Source organism: Homarus americanus, unplaced genomic scaffold (genome assembly GCF_018991925.1).
Source record: "Homarus americanus isolate GMGI-L3 unplaced genomic scaffold, GMGI_Hamer_2.0 scaffold50490, whole genome shotgun sequence".
In the NCBI taxonomy this organism is placed as follows: domain Eukaryota; kingdom Metazoa; phylum Arthropoda; class Malacostraca; order Decapoda; family Nephropidae; genus Homarus; species Homarus americanus.
In genome coordinates this window covers 445,001-461,749 of record NW_024735381.1, presented here as the reverse complement: position 1 = coordinate 461,749, position 16,749 = coordinate 445,001, and the positions used below count along the sequence as shown (strand labels likewise).

Below are 16,749 nucleotides of genomic sequence, written 5' to 3'. Positions count from 1 at the left end.
TTATATACTCGAGTTGATATGAAGGTCTTCGATAAGATAGTCGCATATATTTGAAGGTCATAAAAAAAATAGTGATGTGTCTTTTACTTCAGCTCAGCAACAACGAGAGAGTTATGAGGGATTAATTTTCATAGGGTAAAGTTTGGTTAGTGCCTCGGGGATGTGTGGGTCAAGAAAGGTACAGTCTAACTCAATAACTCAAAAGAAACTGAATTTGTCTAAAGTTAATGAAAGAGAGGAAGAAATTAGACATGAGAGAAAACAGAAGAGAAACATTATGAGATAAGAAGAAAAATAGAGATAAATAAGGATTCACACATAAATGATGAAATAAGAGATGATACAGAGAGAAAGTAAGGAATGGTATGTAGAGAAAAGATGATAATTTATGTAGGAGATAAATAAACGGGAAAGAACAGATAAAATGAAAATGAGAGAGAAACGAAAATAATAGGGGGAGAAGGAGAAAGAGAAATTAAAATGATAGAATAACAAAGAGATAAAGATAGACTGAGACCATCAACCATCACGGACAAAATCTTATAAACAACACACTTCCTTCTCCATTAGCTTCTTGAGTACAGCAGAGCACACCCGAGCCCAGGAGACGGGTCGCTGGTGCTGCGTGCGCGCTTCGACAGGCGTCGTTTGCGTGTGCGTGTGAGAGTGAAGCGAGTTGGGGAGAGGGGGGGTGGCATGGAGGGAGAGCGGGAAGTGAGAGTAGTTGCGTGCGCGGGCAGGCAGTCTAGCTGAGCGAGTCGTATTGGTAGCACCTCTCGCACACTGTTCTCAACGAGTCGCGGAAGGTGTCTCGCCGGCCTTCAGGCCATTATCCGCGAGTACTACTTCTCCAACGAGGTCCTGAGTGTTGCGCTGTGTGTCGTTTTCAGTGGTTTAAAATGCACACCTTGGGTAGAACTTCCCAGTGTAACTGACAGCAGTGGAGTAGTAAGAAGCATACGGACTCTTTATATATACACACTAATATACATATATATTTTTAACACCATAACACATAATGGATGTATAGAAAACTGTGTTAAAACAAGACTAACTCGCACGCGATTACCGACAAGTGGCTATATACATATATATATATATATACATATATAAACATATATCTTTATATGAAAGTTATATATACTACTATGCTTGTTCCATATATCTGTCTATATAAAAGTTTTGAAAATAAATTATTTCAGGTTAATACAGATGAGAATATAGACTCAGTTACCACCCTTCCGGACGAGAGGGGATAAAAGTACAATCCCCGAGTCAACATCAGTGAAAAACTTAAGTTATACACACAAGTGGAGGTTTTAACCGCAGTTCGCCCCAACAAAACTCCTGGACGTTTTTAGGGTGAGTATCGCATACTTATCGACTCTGCGGTAGGGGTTGGGGGTGATAATAGCTGTATTCAAGTCACTAGCGACTATTTTATCACTGTGTTGCGCTGGGATTGTCGGCTTTGTTGCTCCAGTATTCTTAGCGGGAGAAAATGATACGCGTCGATACGATGGAAAAGTAACAGAAGCGCAGGGAAGGTTTGTTTGGGTCTCTTCTTTTTTAATACCCTATTTTTTCTTATAAATACCAATATTGATTTTTCATTGCCTATTTTCCCGAATCATTCCAATTACATCCAATATAGGCAATACAGTATTAGTCTTTATAATTACTGTATATTCTATTTATTCGAGTTTTTCTTTATTAATTTCTTTTATTCACTTAATTCCCTACATATTCCCAAATTTCTCCTGTATATTCATCCTATTTTGTTCGTAATTTCTCTAACAACCTATTTATATCTCGAAGTCATTACAACTCACAAAAAATAGAGTAATTTGTGGTAAAAGTTGAAGAAGTCTCACTCTTGTTGTCAGATTATTTGCCTTGTTTAATGTCACTGGTTTAAAGGCGATAATTTAGTGACTACACACCAGGCGACACGGAGCTGTAGGTCGAAGCCTTTACGTTACAGTGTGACGGGGAAGTGTAGTTTCAATACAACACTGATGAATTTATTTTCTATGTATATGAATAATAGGTTTAGTATTTGTAGTTACCGCGGACGCACGCGCACACACTTACTTTTCTATATATATATATATATATATATATATATATATATATATATATATATATATATATATATATATATATATATATATATATATATATATATATATATATATATATATATATATACTGTACATACATACATACATTACATAACGTAACAATATATCAGTATGTATTGTAACATTATGAATTGTAAGAACTCATTGTAACAAGTAACAAACCAGTGCTGTAACAAGAAATTATGATACTGAGGAAGAAAAACTTTAAAACAAGACAATTCTTGTTTATTAAGACATTATATACAGCATGAATAAAGACATGTATTATAATCAGACATAAGACTCTGTACTGGAACACACCGTGTATGTTGAAGCAACTCTATATGCTGCATCAACTCACTATATGCTGCATCAACTCACTATATGCTGCATCAACTCACTATACGCTGCATCAACTCACTATATGCTGCATCAACTCACTATATGCTGCATCAACTCACTATACGCTGCATCAACTCACTATATGCTGCATCATCTCACTATACGCTGCATCAACTCACTATACGCTGCATCAACTCACTATATGCTGCATCAACTCACTATATGCTGCATCAACTCACTATACACTGCATCATCTCACTATATGCTGCATCATCTCACTATACGCTGCATCATACGCTGCATCAACTCACTATATGCTGCATCAACTCACTATATGCTGCATCAACTTATTATATGCTGCCTCAACTCACTATATGCTGTATCAATACAACGTTTACTATAACAATACACTGTAATTTACTGAGGAACTATGCGCTTTATCGGCTCACAACGTTTTGCAATAGCATTTTATATTCTGGAACCACTCACTACGTAATTAACAATACGCTATGCAATGTTAAAACACACTACAGTATGTACTGATAACACACACAATGGAATGTAACAACAAAATATGTACAATAATACACTATGTAATGCAACAACACACTATATAGTGCATTTATACATACCACATACTGTAACAACGCTCTGTTTATTGTTTCAACACACTATCTACACACTGTGTATTATAATACATCACACTGTGTACTGTAACAACACGCTACGTTCTATAAAAAAGCTCTAATATAATAACACATGTGTATTATAATAACACGCTGTATATTGTAACAACACCTACATAAACTTCACGCTATATGCTGTAACAGTACTATGCATTATAACAACAAAATACGTGATGTAATAATACACTTTGTATAGTGACAACACACTATATACTGTAACAACTTAATGTATAGTGTATAATAAAACTCACTATGGACTGTGGCAACTCAGTACAACACACTATATAATGTAACAACGTTGTGTAGTGTTCAGGACAGTACTTTAAGAAGACACTGTACCTTGAAATGAAGCACTGTGTGTCTTAACCTGAAAGTGCTAGAACAAACTTTACTTTTAGAAAACACTTTACATTATGTACTATAACGAGAGACTACTCTAACAAATTCCGTTCATTTTTAAAACATATACCCAGTAACAAAACAATACTCTACAAACAGAGTGATATGAGAAAACACTGTATTGTAGTAACAGTATGTAACCAGGCATTATGTACTGTACTTAGACATTGATGTATCAAGACTCTATAAGAATATTGTAACTTAACAAAATATACTGTATTTAGGTACAATTTGTAGCAAGAAGACACTTTACACTACAATAATGCACTAAATACTGTAACAAGATATTACTGTCACACTTCGGTGTTGTAACATGAGGTTTTATATTATTGTATGACCCTACATTTGATGACTAGACAATACTTGTAACAACACTTCATGTCTTGTAACGATACACTGTGTACTGTAACGATACACTGCATTTGTAACTTGATATTGTTGTAATGAAACATTTTGTATTTCAACTTGTCACTATATTATAATGCAGTGAGGAAATATGAACCATGACAAGACACTATATACTGTAACAAAACAATGTGCTGTAGGAAGGTTCTACGGGGCCTCGTTACAAGACACCATATACCACCACACAACATTCTGCACTCTAACAGCACAGTTTGTACTTTAAGAAGATACTATGCCTTGTAACAAGATATACAGTAAACTGTAACAAATATCAGTGTACTGTTACAAAATATTTCTGTAACCAGACACTATGTACTGTAACAAGACTTTATACATTCTAGCACCACTATAATTGTTAATAAGACAATGTGTGCTGCAATAAGTTCTGGTATAAAGCCAGTTTGTTAACAGTGTGTGTTCGACCCCAAGGCCCGCTGGGCAGTCGGTCTCCCGTGACAGTACATGTCAGGCAAGGTAGAGGACCCCATCCAATGTGACTCTATACAAACTGACAAGTTACACGGTAGCCTGCAAAGAGCGGGCTGGAGGATGAGGAGGGCCCCACGTGAAGTGTTGCATGTTACACAAGGCTTGAGATCATTCCCTGATACTAGGTAGCCTACAGGGAGGGGTGGGGGGGACGGGGAGATCCAGGCCATAGTAAAAGTGAGATTAATCAGGGATACATCTGGAGTTGTCGCCGTAATCTTCTGGTATGGATTTTAATTTCCGGGCACTACCGACTTTCTTATTAATGTCGAAGATTTTTAACTTTAGTCCCTTTTTTTTTAACCCAGCTGGTCTAAGATCTGCGTGAGCTTTGTGTGTGTGTGTGTGTGTTTTCTTAGAACCCCCTTTCGAGAATTACTATAAAATTTGACACTAAGGTTGATGTAGTGGCCCTGGAGAGCTGTGTAGGATTGTTGTATACATACGCTGCCCAGTATAGCCTCTGCGGTAGCCGTCTGAGAATTTCTACAATTTTGAGAATAACATTTTTATTAAAGTGTGAGGTTCAGACTATTAACTCGGAGAAATGTCAATAGAATTCACTGAAAATTGATATCCACGCTTGTTTACATACCGTGAACAGCTAGTGGTTACACAGTGAGCGAGATTGAAGCGATAACGCATTCTGGTTCCTAATTGGCTGGAATTCTAAATGATGTGGAAGACTTAAATAAAACAGAGTTTAAAAATGTAATTATATACACTATATTGTATAACTTCAATAACTTATTAAATAATAAAAGCTTTTCACCTTTACTACATAGGGAAATTTACCTCTTGATATGGACAAACTTCTTTACACCAGGAAAAGTTTTATCAAGCTTAAAATTTATGTGATATTTAATGTATACACTTAGATACCCTGAACAGCTCATGACACAGTGAGTGGCATTCATGAACACTAATTGGACACTCTGACTCCTGACCGGCTAAGTTCCTCAACACACTGAAAGCCTCACTAAGCTCTGACCTTCAATAAAACTTAGTATTTAAACTTATTACATAATGAATTCAATTTTTGCCTACTAATGAAGTATTTTGGCTCCTGCCTGGCTTAAACTTCTAAAAGCACTGGCAGTCTTCTTGAACAGTGGCTTCCATGAGGCTTCACCTGCGTTTTCTTCTCATAAGCCTTAACATAGCCGGTCTGGCGGCCATATTGGATTTAAGGTACCGAGGTTAATTAAACTCAGTGGATATTATTGGAACTTTGGCCTTAAAGTTGATATAACACCTGAACAACCTATTCGTGGGACGTAATCCAAGAGGCCTTAGCCGTCCTCCACTGGCTAAATTCCCCTTATTATGACCGTAATCTGGATCAAACATCCCCCCATGACTAATTAATCCTGGAAGCACAATCTGAGAGTATTATAGACCAACACACTGAATATCAGATACCATTCCTCTATTAAATTCCCTAAATATAATCCAATTACTCACCACAAAAGTAAACTTCACCATAATTACACAAGTCTGGCGGGCGTATGATAATTGTCAGTGTCTTAGGATCAAGATAAGAGACGTTATTTCAGTTTGTAATATTAGGTTGATATAATTTGGTTAGTTAGCTGTATTTCTTCGCCTTCCCGCCTTCCCTCCCTGGGTTTCCATTCCCAATCTGATCTTCCCCACTGACCTTCTCCGGCCCTACGAATTTTATTATTTATTTCGATTTTTTTTTTACTTGTGTTTTTGTATTATCTATAAATGTGGTTTTCTGTGATGCTTTTATTTTAAATTTACAGATGTTTTTGATGCTTTAATTTACTTCTCTCTCGTTTATATTTTACCTGTGATTTTACGTTTTTTTTTCCTTTCTTACTTAAAATATGTAATTTTTGGGGTATTCTTTCTTTTTTGTTTCGTTCGTATCTTTCTCTTTACTCCCACTGGTCTATTTTATCTGTTTTGTTTTTCATTTCACATTTTTCTATTATTTTTCTAGTTTTTTTTCTATCTGGGTATTTTTTTCTTATATACAAATGTGTTTTAATTCCTTTTTTTACTCCTACATATTTTTCTTCATTTAGTAAACTGGTATTTTTCGATGTTTTTATTTACATCTGAGTGTATTTTTAATTGTTTTTTTTTCCTATTTTCTGTTTATATATTCCAATAGGGTGTTTTTTATTTTGAGTTGGATTTTTATAAATACTGTTATATTTATTGATGTATTATTATTTTTTACTTGTAACTCCGTTTTTTTTATTTGTATCTGGATTTTATTTTATTAAATTGGGTTTTCTTTATACTTCGGAGTTTTCTTATATTTATTCAGTTTTCTTTTATCTGATGTTTCTTGCATTTTACTTTTTGTTTTCTTATTACATAACTACAGTGTTTTGGACAACTTATATTCTGCAATTACTTTTTTTACTTTTATTACATATTTTGTTCTACTTTTTTATGCTTTACTCTTATTTAAACTTGAATGTCTATCTATTTTTAACAACGTGTTCGTGTTTTGGCGATTTCTAAATATGGATTTTTTTCTTATTTGCTGTTACGTTTCTTTTACTTTCATTATTATTACTTTAACATTTATTCCTACTTCAATATTTGTTTTATTATTTTTTCATTTTACAAGTTTTTTACTTTCAACTTTTTCACTGCAATTTTTTCCTACAATTTACATTTTATGATTCAGATAATGGATACATAAATACAATGAATAATTTATGACGAATGAGGTGGAAAGAGTAACAAAGAATGGAAATGATAAGAATACATAATTAAGATATACAGAATACATAATTAAGATATACAGTATACATAATTCGTATATATACTTTTTTATCATTGACAACAAAAAAAGGAAAACAATGATAATTAGGTCAAAAAGTAAATATAAGGCTAAATAATCGTAATGTTTTAATTCATAATCACTGAAATGCCCCCAAAAATAATGTACAGAAAAAATGATTTTGATCTTTCGATAAAAAAATATTTACGCGAATATAAATCTAATTAATTATAAAACGATTAGATAAATATTTGTTTATATAATTCATATTAATTGGCACCGGAAAATTAAATAGAATATTATAGATAAATGCAATAAAATAATTCCTGATGTTTGATCTCTTGAGGACCAAATCCGGTAGGTGGGTGGGTGGGTGGGTGGGTGGGTGGCGGGTAGTAAGAGTGGTGTAGGAGGGGCCTGGGTGGCGGATGGTGAAGTGTGGAGGGTGGTAGAGAGGCCTGGGTGGAAGGTGGTGGCTGGGTGGTGGCTGGGTAGAGTAAAGCCAACCATGATAAAAGCTTCAGAGGCAGTGAGGGCAAGCGGCCGCCTCCAGGTTCAGGCTAAAGTCGTCTCAGATACTTATTGTCCGCGGCACCCCACGACAGCCAACCTTCATCTTATTTCCACTAATCTTAACACCCCAAGAGAGGGAGAAGGACTTTTACCCAGACTCTGGATATTTACGTATTAATAAAGCGAGACAACCGATTATTCTTCCTTCATCTTATTTTATCAAGAGTCTTAAATGTCATCACACTGTATAATCTTGAAACTCCAGGATGAGACTAAAGTTATAACTCATAATATTCACCTTATAAGAACTAGGGTATTGTGAGGAACGATGCTTATTTTATTTGGGTTTTAGTTCTTTGTCTTGAAATCTTCTAAGTTTTTTTGTTTTTATATTTCGTCTAAATTTTCATAATAATAAAAGTTGACGAGGGTCTTTATTTAGCTGTTTTATATAGCCACATTATCATAAACCTTTAAAGCTTCCTTCTCTCTTTTTTTCTTATTCTTCATTATTATGCTTCTTATATTTATTCTTATATTCGTAAACAAAGAACTCCACAAGAAACTTATTTTACTTAACCTAATTTAATTTACACGATAATAAGTTTCCTTTAGTTTATCTATTTTTAATTTCTTCTTACGGTGTTTGTTTACATTAAAACTTTAACCCTGAGAGTGAAATATTTTACTGGTTGAACTTAAGATACTAATAAGATTGGTTCTACAGCAAGTATGTTTGTAACCCCAACAAAATCGTCTTCTCTTTTAGGGGGGGGGGAGGGTATCGTTTTATCTATACCAACAAAAGCTTTTATTTGTTATATGTTATTTGTTTACGTTTGAGGACAGACGGTTTATATATTCTTAAAACTCGTTACGTTTACTTCATTTTAATACAAATTAAACTGAATAATATATCTTGTTACTTTCGTTTAAATTCACCCTCAGTATAAAGTTTGTTTATTTAGAAAAAAACATCTTGACAATGGAAAATAGTCTGTTTACTAATACTCCTTATATTCACTTTATAACAGTATCAATTACACATGAAGAAATACTTTAAAATAAATGACCTTTTCAAGTGAATCTCCATACACTTTATTTGAGTTCTAAAGGCCTGATATGGGTGAAATATTATGAGAGAGAGAGAGAGAGAGAGAGAGAAAATGAATCACACCTTCCTCTACAGCCCCCATGACACCTCAGGAAGGAGTCCATGTATTACTGATGACCATAACTAGGGTGGGAGTCAACCCTTGAAAATAGTTTACTTCCAGTGGTATGTCGGAGGGTTGTACAGAAGACAAATGTTGCTGCTGGTGCTGGCTTTTGTTGGGTGACTGACTGTAAAAACTCATGCTACGGTTAGGGGGCATTGTTAAGTGAAATTTCTGTGTGTCCAATGGTTGATAAATGGCATTACTTGTTGGTGGCATTTTATGAGTTGACTGGTCGGTAAAAGTAATTACTGTTATTGACATTTTGTGGGTGTGATAATTGCTGAACATATTTAATACTGATGGCATTTTTTTTTGACATTCAAAAGTCAAGCGCCAATCAAACCCTTTAAAGGAGAGAGAGATGCACTCGTTAACAGTACGAAAGCTGTATGATCCTATTATGGTAAGTTCGACCCATTGTTCATCTTTCAAGTTGTCTTTATCGAAAACAAAACATATTGAATGATATATAATAACCCAAACAATGGAAGCAGTTAAAACTAATTTCTAATCAATGACGTTTAATAACACCAGCAGTTGAAGCACTGAAAGTTAAGGGTTATCAAAAGGTGCCTCATAACCTATGAACTGAAAGATCTAATGGACGGCTCTTAATAACCCTGGCAGTTGTAGCACCTTAGACTATGAACAAGTAAACTGTGCATAATAATCCTGGCAGCTGAAGTACCAAAGGTTAAAATCAAGTGACGGATCTTACCTTCACAGAATAGCTTTAGTGAGACAAACGTGTTCTGGTAATATTGAATTCCTTACCGTCCCCCCCCCCTCATATCTGTGTCTGTCTGTCTGTCTGTCTGTATGTCTATCTGTCTTTCTGTCCCTTTCTCCTTCTCTCATTCTGTCTGCCAGTCTTTCTCTCTGTCTACATCTTATTTGTCCTACTTTCTCTTCATCTGTCTGTCTGTCTGTCTGTAAGTATGTCTCACTATGAGTGTTTATTCCTCTCTCTCTCTCTCTCTCTCTCTCTCTCTCTCTCTCTCTCTCTCTCTCTCTCTGAAAATGAGCAAAAACTCGGGAGCTTCAAAGAAAATAAATGTTAACGTCCAACTGATGAACGATATTTAAGGTGAAGAATATTGAAGAACTCAAAAATGTGGCATTAATAAATGACTGAGCACTAGATCTAAATATATTTCCATCTAAAAGAGATCTACAGAGCCCCCTGATGTTCGTGTCTACAGAGAGAGACCCTTAAGGTAAGCACAACCCTGGAGAACATTGGTATGCACTCTACCGTTTTCTGTTTAGACCTGCTGTATTCTCTGCCATCGTCGCTAGGACATTTTCCCAATACTTGTACCCTGAATTGTGAAGACTATATAAAGAAGCTCTGTTAAACACAAATATCAAGTGACTCTGTAAACATTCTAAACATACCATCGTAAATCTTTAATATGTTTAGTTCTATTGGTATATCAGAACTATTAACATACCTTACGGTTTCAAATGGATAATAAGACTACTGTATATAAAAAAAATGGTAAAAATACAGTAATAACAGTTTAAAGTACAGTTCCTTATACGGTTATTTAGAAACACATCACAATAAATATTACTCGAATTATTGATGTTTATTAGATTTGGGGGACTGATCTATTTTATTTTTATTCCATTTCGATGTGAGATGAAACAGGAAAAAAATAAACTTTGAAGAAGAGAGGGTCGGGTGAGAGTCTGGGGGGGGGGTAGGAACCAGGGGAGGGGAGAGGGACTAGGGAGAGAGAGGGAAGCACTAGGGAGAGAGAGAGGGAGGCACTAGGGAGAGAAGGACTAGGGAGAGAGAGGGAGGCACTAGGGAGAGAGAGAGGGAGGCACTAGGGAGAGAGAGAGGAAGGACAAGTGGAGAGAGCATCAGGAAAGAGATAAAATAACAAGTATAAATAACCTCATATTTTAACTCAAATTAATGTTGTTGTTATTAAAAAAAAAGTACAATTTCCTTTTATGTTTGTAATGTTAAATAAAACGCAAAACTGTGATCATAAAATGTTATCATGATCGACGCTTAACTTGCCAACCTCTGATAAATTATGCAAGTTCAAAGGTTTTTTTTTCTCACAATATCTGATGCAATAAAACCTGCATAAAACACACGCCATGAACATCAACTTTTAAACCACTTTAATTATCGGGGTTTATTTGGGTTTAATATTCCATGAAAGTATAAATCATTTGACGTAACATAATCATAAAGGTAACATAATATCTGACTCGGTACAATACGGGTTAAAGTCGCTTGGGTAATTCAGTTTTGATAAGGGATTTAGTTTAGTGATATAATTGGCGTTCTATGAATTGCATATTATACGCAGTCAGTCGAGTCAGTAACATGCTACGTAGTCTAGATTTCCATGATGTGAAGTTCCCTAGATTTCCATGATGTGAAGTTCCCATGAGTTGTGACAGTGACTAAACACTCGACACTTCCATGAGTTGTGACAGTGACTAAACACTCGACACTTTCATGAGTTGTGAAAGTGACTGAGAGCCTCGACACTTCCCTGACTCACTTGACAGACACTAGATCTTGATACTGTCTTTACACCTGACGAGAAATACATTGGTTTCTTCACCTATTGTCTTGCGGTGGCTAAAAATACATTCTTAAATATAAGGGACAGAAAATGCATTAAATTACACACAGTCGCGCGAGTACTATGTTGATCAGAGTGTAGTGAATGTACGTATCTACCTCTACATAAACAAGATAGAAGTATATTATAATTTTTAATAATTCGTGAGTAGATTATTGATGTATTATTGTCATCTTGAAATTTTAGCTTCTGTACCTGTTCTTAATTCAGTACCTGTAGCTGTGGTTGTATCTTTATCTTTGCTAAAATTTATACCAGTACAGCCTGTATCTACATTGGTATCTGTTCTGGTGTCTGCTCTTGGGTACTTATATATGTACCGATACCTGTATCTGCTTATGTATCTGCTTCTGTGCTTGACTGTACTTGCATCTATATTGAACTTGCGCTATTGTACATTCCCCATTAATTCTACGTGTACCATAACCTTTACCAGTACTTGTATCTGAACCTGTATCTGTACCCTTACCGTATTTTACGACAAGGAAAAATAAAATGTAAAGTAAGGATTGCAGATGCCGTCCAATTATTAGAATAAAGAGACACCTTTCTTTCTACACGCACGCACGCACGCACGCACGCACACACACACACAGACGCGCACACACTCTTTGAGCGTATGTTGCACTTCAGAGTAAACAGACAAGGAGTTGCTTGAGAAGTCCTCAGGAAAGAAGGTAACAAAAATAATAGCCCAACACTCATCTTCTCCGGCAAAGATTACAACAAACTCTCGAAAGAAAATGTTTTTGTCGGGGCCAAAATATTTTCTGCCATTAGGAGCCTTCTCTCGCCTGATGCATTTTATGTGGGGTAAAACTTTGCCGTTTAATAACTGGCAAAGCGTCAGGGGATAATCTCCAAAATTGCAAGATGAAGAAAGTTGGACTGCAAAGCTGCAGAAATCTCGTGATGAGCTTTTAAAAGTGTGTGTGAGTGCGTGTTAAGGTGGAGAATATGGCGTGTTATAGTGGAGGTGTAATGAGTATACTAAACATTATAATGGAATGTATGCGGGTATACTATGTAGTGTCCAGAAATATTTTAGAACGTGTTCTTCAGTAGGGGAGGTAGGGAGTATATTATATATTGTGGTATGGGTGTATTAAGTAGAGTGTAAGAAAGTATCAATATAATGTGTATTGCTTGAGGAAAAGTGTACTAGGTGAACTGCTGGAGCCAGAATGAAATGGATAATATTAACCTTGCTAAGGGTTGGAGTTATTTTCTTGCCTGTCTATCTCTAAACTTCTCTCATTATCTATCAATTTATCTGTCTATGTATCTATCCCTAAATCTTTATTTCTCTCCCTCTATATTTATCTCAGTCTGTATGTATGTCTGTGTTTGGCTTAATATCTCTCAATTACTATTCGCGACTCTTCCTCTCTCACACACACACGTCTACACCCACACACACACTACCATCCAGAAATGAACTTAGCCTCAAAAGTGACTAGGCCTCGTCCAGTTAGTACCCAGCCTCCTCCGCTCCCCTCAAAAAAAAAATAGAAAAAGAAAAAAAAAATGGTGAAAATTTTTGGGTAAAACTGTGTTGCAGCGACTCTACCAGTTTAACCAAGCGAGGAGAGGGTGGACCCGACTCCCCTGCTTTCTGTACCATACTTTCATAGCTTCCTCGTATTTTGCTTTTGTTGTTTTGCTTACATATAGTCTCTACAGAAAGCTTTTATTTATAACTTTTGATACAACTGGGTACTCCTCTTAGCTTTTGTTTTTTGGGCTTCATCTGTTTTCTGTGCAGGTTCTATTGTTAAGATTTTTTATACAACTTACTCCTGTCAGTCTTTGTGTTTTGTTTTCTGTCTAGATACTTTTGTTAGCCTTTGTATGTCTATTGTTTGTATTCATTTAGCATTGAATTCCTGTGAGGCTTTTGTTTATAGTTCTCATATAGACCTATTTATTCTTTTTAGCTTTTTGCCTTTATTCTTTTGAAAGAATTTTATTTATAGCTTTTATTTAGCTATCTTCCTTAGCTTTTAAACAGTATTACGTATCTACTCAGACAGACAGACGGACATTCTACTTCCAGTTTACCTTCTATTCATAGCCGTGTTGTATTTACCCTTAGCTCTTATTCATCTGTTCAGTCCCTCACGCCCTAGTTTATATGCATTGATTATAAACTTAATTTGCATTTTCAACTTTTATGGTCACACTTTATGCCGACTTACAGTTATTTAAATATATATCACACGTTGATAATCTCTTATATAAAACAGCTTCACTCAAATACTGTACGGATATAAACTGTCCTATATGAATCTATATAAGTACAAGTTTTATTATAGTTTTACAGTTATTAAAAAGACAAATGTTTAAGTCTATATATTCTGGCATTTTTACCTTGCCGATTGTCTTCTGGCCCTGAGCACCTATCATGCCGTAACCCATGGCAGTGTACCAGGAACAGCAGAGGCTCCAGACACAAGACTAAACTCATTACGGAAAGATAATGACTGTTGTTGACACTGTACACAAGAACTTTAGTGTTCATAATGAATTCACTGTTTAGTGTTACAACATACAACTATTAAGGTCTCAAGTCTAGTGAGATTTCGCAACTAATTCTACAGCGAGAGATTTGGTTGTAACGGGATGAGGTAGTCAGCCTTATGTCTACAGTATATCACCTGCTGATGAGAATTATTAATTAAGAAAAGGCAGCTCATGGACTCGCCTTACCTGTTACCGCAAGCAGTAATGAGTAAGATGACCCATAAACAAATACTATGTTAGACTGTAACTCATGTCATGTTTATTGGGCGTGTCTGCCTGTATAGAGAGTGTTGAGTTGGTGGAGATGGAGAGACACGGGTGTTGGGTGGTAGTAAAGGGAGCTTGTTTGAGTATAAACGCCTGACGCAGCAAAGTCGGCCAGCCAGGGCTGGGCATGTGACGCCGGGCAGGGCACTGCCACTGTAGCTATCCCCATCATGGAGTCAACACCTAACCTGTTTCTCTTGAGACTTTCAACACGTAAGTTTAACTTGTACCTAAGTTTACACAGGTAGACTGTGTCCATTGCATCGGTTATCATTGTGACAACATAGAAATATGGCAAATTAAGTACTCAATATAAGTGTTAAGATTAGACTAATTATATAGCTATGATTGTTATGTGAATATATATTGGATTAAACATTTATGTATGATTGCGTATGTATGATTTATTATATGAAATACTAAGAATGAATTGCATTCAACAGGTTTGACCGAATTATAACGCTCGAGTTCAACGTGAGGAGTGTGATTATCCCTTAAACGCTCAGAAGGCGTTTACAATACCTTTATGTAGTGTAAGAATTTGGCAACACAATTGAAATTCTTGATTATAAGGACAGTCTCAGGTTTGTCTATCAGGAGAGAACATGTAATTTACTTTTTTTTTAAGACCAATTCCCCACAGGGAGTGCAAAGACGAGATGGGTAAAATCTCTTTCATAATTGATGATATCCTAAAACGTAAGTGTGTGTCTTAGACCTATTTCAGGGGGGTTATTACTGTGTGCTAAGAACTTATTTCCTTATTTACCTAACTAAATACTGAACAGAGTGAAGCGGGTCTTTCAGTCTCTAAAAAAAGATAGCCGTGAGGTCGACTGCTGACACAAAAATTACGCTCATTCTCTACTGACTCTACAGTATTGCGCAGAACCATCCGTGTGTTTGGTTACCCACAGCGTCATCACAGTCTTACAAGTATACACAATTATCGTCAGCGTCATGTTAGTTGCTAGCAGGTAAGTTTACCCTGTAATCTACAATGCCTGAGTACAATACATGAACCACTCCTAACGCAGCGCTCTCAAGGTAGATGGCCACTGGTAGAAGGCACTTAAACAGCAGCTGATGATGGAGGCACTCACAGCTTAACTCCAACTAAAAAAAGTGGTAGTGTGTAAGGGAATGACTACAGAAGCTTACATACATGTCCCAACCATCATCTCATTAATGAACAAAGTGGTAAACGTGTGCATTATTCATCAGTTCATAATTTAGGTGCTTTTAAGAGCATTTACGTTCCAGCTTTAAAAAAACAAACTTCCAAATTTGAAAACTATCGGCTCGCAGCAGCACACACGACACTGTCCAAAATTCTGAATTTTTAATACCACACAGACTGAAGGGTAACGACCATCAGTTCGGATCGAGGAAGGACCACGACAGAGGTCCCTGGGTCTACTTATCTGTATTAAATGCCAGGAAAGCTTTTGATAGACTTAACTACCAGGAATATTTTGTTGATATGATGGGGAGGATGGTATCAATTTATCTTAACCTACTGGTATACACACCATGAGTTTAGAGGGAGGAAACACTACTTCAGATGCTCAAGTCTCCAAATAAGATTCTTCAAGCTGCAAGTTTATCGCCTTATACAATGTTCACTCAGATGCTATATAACCAATACCGAGTTCAGCTGTGCAGATGATACAGTGTTGATTACTCTCATCCCTGCAGCAGCTAATCAACAGTTGAGAAACATTTACGCTCAACATGACTTCATGTAATAATATTAACAAATAATAATTAATGATTATCCCACTAATGAACTCCAGGATTAAATACGGATAATCTGACAAGTTTGAACAAAATTTCTAAACTCTGATAAGAATTATATGTATCTAGGTCACATAAATAACAAGGAGATTGATGATGATGATGATGATATTGATAAGCAGCTCAGGAAACTCACTGCATCAAGCTTGGTCGTGAAAAATCTCTCTCGGTAGCGTAAACCGGAACTCTGCAATATATATCACTGGTCTCCATGTTGTTATGAAATTTAAGCGGATATCCACTGCCACAAGGAGGACAACCTTCTCAAAGAATAATATTAACAACACAGTAAAATTTCAGGATATTCAAATACAAGTCTAATGCCAAGAGTAGGAGACCTCTGATAACACACTGATGGCTGTATTAAAGCGAGGTGAAGCAGACATACCCCCTCACCATTCACAGGACACAACATAGTCCATATACCTCAATACCCGGTTTGCTGTTATGACGTTCTTCCGTGGGTTGTGGTCCCAGCTGGTATGGGTGAGGCTTGGGGAAGCTGTACGTCTTAAGCATTACATCTATAACCACCACGAGAGTCTGTGCCTTTCCTGGTGTTTGTGTTTTGTTTATAATAGAGTAAACTTTAAAAAAATTTAT

The 16,749-nt window shown here is 36.0% G+C and overlaps 1 protein-coding gene across 8 annotated transcripts in view; it reads left to right on the top strand.

Annotated features, from left to right (window-relative positions):
• Nucleotides 1-753: 753 nt before the first annotated feature.
• The window catches only part of LOC121870855 (carboxylesterase 4A-like), a 98,005-nt gene continuing 82,009 nt past the window's right edge, over nt 754-16,749 (top strand). For 5 of the 8 annotated variants that reach the window (XM_042372829.1, XM_042372830.1, XM_042372831.1 and 2 more), the window contains exons 1-2: nt 758-858; nt 1,203-1,362. The gene's annotated coding sequence lies outside the window, so the exon portion shown is untranslated. Of the gene's footprint in view, nt 949-1,202; nt 1,363-16,749 lie in introns of all 8 variants that reach the window. The other 3 variants (XM_042372828.1, XM_042372826.1, XM_042372825.1) reach the window with 3 other exon arrangements.